Source organism: Mercenaria mercenaria, chromosome 14 (genome assembly GCF_021730395.1).
Source record: "Mercenaria mercenaria strain notata chromosome 14, MADL_Memer_1, whole genome shotgun sequence".
In the NCBI taxonomy this organism is placed as follows: Eukaryota; Metazoa; Mollusca; class Bivalvia; order Venerida; family Veneridae; genus Mercenaria; species Mercenaria mercenaria.
Window position 1 is genome coordinate 48,784,352 of NC_069374.1, and position 8,018 is coordinate 48,792,369.

Below are 8,018 nucleotides of genomic sequence, written 5' to 3' on the forward strand. Positions count from 1 at the left end.
ATCTAAAACATGTGGTAAATAGAAATAGTGGAGCTTATGTTCAGTCACAATGTTCAGAGTAGACAAGTATTTTGCAAGTTACTTGCTTAGATATTCAAGCATCTGTCAATATGTCAAAAGATTCTTGCACATCTGTCTAACTGACATTTGTCACGTTCGTATCAAACTTTGCTGCCGTTTTACTATCGTTATCTGTATTCAAATGCCAAATGTAATATACTGGTGGAAAAGTCGTCAGTATAGGTTCACAATGACATCCTGTTCATAAAACTGATTTGTTTGTAGACGTCGTAAGGGCCTGTTGTCCTTACACTGTTCAGGAGCCAAGTTAACACAGTTTTTCGACTTACCTTACGTACATTGACATTAAATATGGAACAGTACATTTTAGTCTTTGAAGAACAATGACCAATGTTTCTCTGCCTAATCTCTTTGGTGTCAATAGACTGGATAACGTTATCAATTTGGAATACAATTTATCCCTTACATTATTTATTATTGTTTTATTGCGTCACAAAACTTATCCTTAAAAGGCTCAACGCAAGCGAAAACTGGATACGGTATTACAAGCCTTAGTAATTTTAGCAGTTGTTCCTATATTGCCCAGAAAAAATATCTGTGTATTAACATTATTATTTGCCCCAAACCCTGGAAAGAACACAATTCCCACAGGGGTCTGTAACGGGTATACAATGTATGGGGATTTCTTGGAATTTCGTCAAATCGTTCATAGAGTCATTTTTGACGTTGTCTAAAAATGCCAGTATATGCCTCGGATGTCACATATTTTCGTACATGGATTTGGGAGCTGCAAACCTACGCATTTAAGAAATATCTTCAAAATGTGTTTGTTGTTGTAAATGTTGATTGTACGGAAACGTGAAAGGTCCACCAGAGCATAATACGTTTTAGCACGTTACGGCTATGGAAAGGATATGCTATGAAAATGTGTCTAGAATCTAAAGCATGTGGTAAATAGAAACAGTGGAGCTTATGTTCAGTCACAATGTTCAGAGTAGGCAAGTATTTTGCAAGTTACTTGCTTAGATATTCAAGCATCTGTCCATATGACAAAAGAATCTTGCACGTCTGTCTAACTGATATTTGTCACGTTCGTATCAAACTTTGCTGCCATTTTACTATCGTTATCTGTATTCAAATGCCAAATGTAATATACTGGTAGAAAGGTCGTCACTATAGGTTCACAATGACATCCTGATCATAAAACTGATTTGTTTGTAGACGTCGTAAGGGCCTGTTGTCCTTACACGGTTCAGGAGCCCAGTTAACGCAGTTTTTCGAGTTACCTTACGTACATTGATATTAAATATGGAACAGTACATTTTAGTCTGTGAAGAACAATGACCAATGTTTCTCTGCCTAATCGCTTTGGTGCCAAAGGGCTGGATAACGTTATCAATTTGGAAAACAATTAATCCCTTACATTATTTATTATTGTTTTATTGCGTCACAAAACTCATCCTTAAAAGACTCAACGCAAGTGAAAACTGGATACGGTATTACAAGCCTTAGTAATTTTAGCATTTGTTCCTATATTGCCCAGAAAATATATCTGTGTATTTAGATTATTATTTGCCCTCCACCCCGGAAAGAACACAATTCCCACAGGGGTCTGTAACGGGCAAACAATGTGTGGGGATTTCTTGGAACTTCGTCAAATCGTTCATAGCGTCCTTTTTGACGTTGTCTAAAAATGCCAGTATATGCCTCGGATGTCACATATTTTCGTACATGGATTTGGGAGCTGCAAACCTACGCATTTAAGAAATATCTTCAAAATGTGTTTGATGTCGTAAATGTTGATTGTACGGAAACGTGAAAGGGCCACCAGAGCCTAATACGTTTTAGTACGTTACGGCTATGGAAAGGATATGCTATGAAAATGTGTCTAGAATCTAAAACATGTGGTAAATAGAAATAGTGGAGCTTATGTTCAGTCACAATGTTCAGAGTAGACAAGTATTTTGCAAGTTACTTGCTTAGATATTCAAGCATCTGTCAATATGACAAAAGATTCTTGCACGTCTGTCTAACTGACATTTGTCACGTTCGTATCAAACTTTGCTGCCATTTTACTATCGTTATCTGTATTCAAATGCCAAATGTAATATACTGGTGGAAAGGTCGTCACTATAGGTTCACAATGACATCCTGATCATAAAACTGATTTGTTTGTAGACGTCGTAAGGGCCTGTTGTCCTTACACGGTTCAGGAGCCCAGTTAACACAGTTTTTCGAGTTACCTTACGTACATTGATATTAAATATGGAACAGTACATTTTAGTCTGTGAAGAACAATGACCAATGTTTTTCTGCCTAATCGCTTTGGTGTCAAAGGGCTGGATAACGTTATCAATTTGGAAAACAATTAATCCCTTACATTATTTATTTTTGTTTTATTGCGTCACAAAACTCATCCTTAAAAGACTCAACGCAAGTGAAAACTGGATACGGTATTACAAGCCTTAGTAATTTTAGCATTTGTTCCTATATTGCCCAGAAAATATATCTGTGTATTTAGATTATTATTTGCCCTCCATCCCGGAAAGAACACAATTCCCACAGGGGTCTGTAACGGGCAAACAATGTGTGGGGATTTCTTGGAACTTCGTCAAATCGTTCATAGCGTCCTTTTTGACGTTGTCTAAAAATGCCAGTATATGCCTCGGATGTCACATATTTTCGTACATGGATTTGGGAGCTGCAAACCTACGCATTAAAGAAATATCTTCAAAATGTGTTTGGTGTCGTAAATGTTGATTGTACGGAAACGTGAAAGGTCCACCAGAGCCTAATACGTTTTAGTACGTTACGGCTATGGAAAGGATATGCTATGAAAATGTGTCTAGAATCTAAAACATGTGGTAAATAGAAATAGTGGAGCTTATGTTCAGTCACAATGTTCAGAGTAGACAAGTATTTTGCAAGTTACTTGCTTAGATATTCAAGCATCTGTCCATATGACAAAAGAATCTTGCACGTCTGTCTAACTGACATTTGTCACGTTCGTATCAAACTTTGCTGCCATTTTACTATCGTTATCTGTATTCAAATGCCAAATGTAATATACTGGTGGAAAGGTCGTCACCATAGGTTTACAATGACATCCTGATCATAAAACTGATTTGTTTGTAGACGTCGTAAGGGCCTGTTGCCCTTACACTGTTCAGGAGCCCAGTTAACACAGTTTTTCGACTTACCTTACGTACATTGATATTAAATATGGAACAGTACATTTTAGTCTCTGAAGAACAATCACCGATGTTTCTCTGCCTAATCGCTTTGGTGTCAAAGGGCTGGATAACGTTATCAATTTGGAATACAATTAATCCCTTACATTATTTATTATTGTTTTACTGCGTCACAAAACTCATCCTTAAAAGCTCAACGCAAGTGAAAACTGGATACGGTATTAAAAGCCTTAGTAATTTTGGCATTTGTTCCTATATTGCCCAGAAAATATATCTGGGTATTAAGATTATTATTTGCCCCCCACCCCGAAAACAATACAATTCCCACAGGGGTCTGTAACGGGTATACAATGTATGGACATTTTTGTAACTTCGTCAAATCGTTCATAGGGTCCTTTTTTGACGTTGCCTAAAAGTGTTAGTATATCCTTTCCGCAGCCTTAACGTACTAAAACGTATTAGTGTCTGATGGCCCTTTCAAGCTTCCGTTACATCTGAGGCATACACTGACACTCTCAGACATCATCAAAAATGGCATTTTGAGCGATTTGATGAAGTGCCAAAATTATCAATGTACCCTTGGTCGTGTGGGATTTGTGTCAAATATTGTTTTCATAGAGTAAAAGCTGACAGGCTGTACTAAAGCCCAGGTAATTTCAAATCGTAATAAAATTCTGCAAATTGGCTCCCCAATAGCAAAAAAAAAGGAAAAAAAGAAGCCCACGCGCATACATTTAGACCGGGTGACCCATGCGCGTGACCTCTGACTTTCTACGAATCAAAATGCGGCTTTCTTTTTTAAGTTTGGCATTTCTACTTCCGCAAATAGCTGAAGGTCGAGTGACGTCATTTTCTGTGTTGTCAAAAACATACATAGCCTATGCCCGGCGAGATTGCATGAATATGTGCTGGCCGTCCTAAGGTTATGCCTCGGATGTCACATATTTTTGTATTTGAGAGCTGTAGACCTAGGCATTGAAGAAATATTCTCAAAATGAGTTTCGTGTTATAAATATTAATTGTACGAAAGAGTGACAGTGCCACCAGAGGTTAATACGTTTTAGTACGTTACGGCTATGGAAAGGATATGCTATGATCTAAAACATGTTGTAAATGGAAATGGTGGAGCTTATGTTCAGTCACAATGTTCAGAGTAGACAAGTATTTTGCCAGTTGCTTGCTTAGATATTCAGGCATCTGTCAATATGACAAAAGATTCTAGCACATCTGTCTAACTGACATTTTACACGTTCTGATCAAACTTTGTTTCTGTTTTACTATCGCTTATTTGTGTTCAAATGCCAAATGTAATATACTCGTTGAAAGGACGTTACTATAGGTTTACAATGACATCATGATCATAAAACTGGTTTGTTTGTAAACGTTGTAAGGGCGTGTTGTCCTTACACTGTTCAGGAGCCCAGTTAACAGAGTTTTTCGACTTAATATCTTAATATCTAATATGGAACAGTACATTCCACTTGCGGTCATACAGTTAGTCGACATTATTGGTAATGAGCAAATTACAATATCTTGCATCTAATGATACTATCTTGATTATATGGGTGATATATGCCCATTTATTATATACCTATATAAATTCTGTAAAAAAAATCGGCTTGTATTTCACAATTAAATATGAACAGACAGACAAAATTCCGTATTGTACATCTTAAATTGCGTAGTGTACCTTCCGTATTGTATGCTGCCGGACTATTTTCATAAATATGCATGACCCGACACATATCTATAAATAGCGCACATAAAAACTTCACTTAGTTCCATTTAATATCGATAAACATTGAAGATGTCGTTCAAGAACAAAACAAGAATCAAAATGGTAAAGGTATATAATAAAAGGGTCATTATAACAGTAGCTAGATCTGGGACTTAGTATTCGGCTCTCGTGGATTTTGCGAGGTCGGATCACACTTGGCGCTTGCGCGCCTCGTGAGATCCGATCTGACAAAATCCACTCGAGCCGAATACTAAGTCCCAGATCAATCTACTGTTATAATAACCCTATTATATATAAGCGTAGCATTTAAACAGAGGGTTGGTTTACTTTCCAGATTTTCATTGATTTTTAGATTTTTATTGCACAAGATCTATATACCCCTTTCAGAAACATGACACTGACGGAGAATCAATTTATCATGCAGAGAAACAAAAGACAAACTTTATGATGTGGTAACGTGAATTAAATATACATCCATCTCTCTGCCTCTCACAAAGTTCTGGTTTGTTTACAAATATACTGTCTGGAAAAAAGATGCACTAAAGTGATCGGTGTGAAGTGAGAAGTTCGCAGTTGCAGAAGTTACAGCAGTTAACTGCTACAACTGCTGGGAGTAGCAACAGTTTACAGCTACCTGTACTACCAGTTGTAAAGTGGCAGGGACCAGTTGCGCATTTGGCCCGGGTACGTTTTTTTAAATAAAATAGACATATGTACTTTACAGGCATATATAATTCAACTGGTTATTTATGATGTTTATACAACTAAGGATTCCTGCGTACGAGTGATTATTGTGTAAAATAAATATGTGCATGTATCGATTTTCCTAGCTCCATGGAGACGGCCGGGTCCAAAACTTTACCTGAGGTAACGGAAGTCAGACGAATTGGAAACGGTCATCCATCCGCCCAGCTTAAATTATAATTGAGCTCAAATTTGCGGAAAAAGTAAACGGTTATGAGACACTTTTCTTCCGACCATTATTTTCGTCTGGCCACATGCTTTAATAATATGCAAGTGTTTTTGGTCAGTCATTTGCAGATAATACGGTACAGGTCGCGCAAGGTGTGCATTTTGGGCCATTTTTGTCTAAACTTTAGTGTCCTGAGACCTGCATTTTACTCGTTTTTATCACAGAAGCAACAGAATCGCAGACTGAAAATGTCACATAACAAAGAGCTATGACTACGCAAGACATTCGTTCAATAACTGCTTTCAATTTGTCGAAATTGGATTTTTATGAGTTTTTTCGCACTAGTGTCAGCGCAGAGTTGTGGAGTTTTCAAATTTACTGTCCCTTGCCTCCATAAGTTATTGTTCATCAAAGGGAAATAATTATCATTCACTAAAACGAAAGTAGGGAATTCCAAATACTAAAGCGGAAACTGAAAAGATTTTGACAGTTTCGCTTGTGTCCCGGGCACTAAATTTATTTATAAGACGTATATGCACTTTACCTGCATTTATATTCAAGTAGTTATTTATCATTATAATTGAACAAAGGAGAGGTAAAAAGAATAAACATAATGTATGACAAGAAACCAAATGTGTGGGGGTGCTTCAAAGTCTGGGCAGAACGTAAAATGGCGAGTTTTGGTGTCGGGGTCCTGTCCCGCAACAGTAGAAGAAACTGGGGTGCCACCGGGTGGTCGTTGTAGAGAGGGTGGACGCCCGAAACGCCCGGGTGGTGGCCATCCTGGTTAAGGTCTGGTTTCCGAGCAAGGGTGGACTTTGGTGTTTGGCCGGGAACGCTCGAAAACGCCATTTCGCCTCCAGCAGTTGATTGCCTAGCCGTAACCGTAGAAAAAACTGGGGTGATACTGGGTGGGCGTTGTAGAGGGGGTCCGTGCAAGCGGACCCGGCATAGCGGCCATCCCGGTTAAGGTCTAGTTTGTTCGTGAGCGTGCGTCAAAATCTGGGGCGAGTTTCGGTGTCGGGGTCCAGTCCCGCAACAGTAGAAGAAACTGGGGTGCCACCGGGTGGTCGTTGTAGAGAGGATGGACGCCCAAAACGCCCGGGTGGTGGCCATCCTGGATAAGGTCTGGTTTCCGAGCAAGGGTGGACTTTGGTGTTTGGCCGGGAACGCTCGAAAACGCCATTTCGCCTCCAGCAGTTGATTGCCTGGCCGTAACCGTAGAAGAAACTGGGGTGCTACCGGGTGGGCGTTGTAGAGGGGGTCCGTGCATGCGGACCCGGCATAGCGGCCATCCCGGTTAAGGTCTAGTTTGTTCGTAAGCGTGCGTCAAAGTCTGGGCAGAACGTAAAATGGCGAGTTTCGGTGTCGGGGTCCAGTCCCGCAACAGTAGAAGAAACTGGGGTGCCACCGGGTGGTCGTTGTAGAGAGGGTGGACGCCCGAAACGCCCGGGTGGTGGCCATCCTGGTTAAGGTCTGGTTTCCGAGCAAGGGTGGACTTTGGTGTTTGGCCGGAAACGCTCGAAAACGCCATTTCGCCTCCAGCAGTTGATTGCCTGGCCGTAACCGTAGAAGAAACTGGGGTGCCACCGGGTGGGCGTTGTAGAGGGGGTCCGTGCATGCGGACCCGGCATAGCGGCCATCCCGGTTAAGGTCTAGTTTGTTCGTGAGCTTGCGTCAAAGTCTGGGCAGAACGTAAAATGGCGAGTTTCGGTGTCGGGGTCCAGTCCAGCAGCAGTAGAAGAAACTGGGGTGCCACCGGGTGGTCGCTGTAGAGAGGGTGGACGCCCGAAACGCCCGGGTGATGGCCATCCTGGTTAAGGTCTGGTTTCCGAGCAAGGGTGGACTTTGCTGTTTGGCCGGACGCTCTCCTGTTTTGACTTGCTCATTTTCTAATGTTTGCGTATCTCTCACTAAATAGCATTAGCCTAGTAGATTTATATAGATGTATTTCCTTCTCCCCCACCCACACCCCCCACACAAAATAATGATATAAAATGAAATGAGTCTAGGTAAATAGAATGGTGACAGATTGTTCCGACAAGATATAAGTTACGTATATCATAACTGTTACATTACTGTAACTACAATTTAAACATATTGATGTCTAGAAGTCTTATTCTGTATAAAGGTATTAGACAATAATTTTATTAAT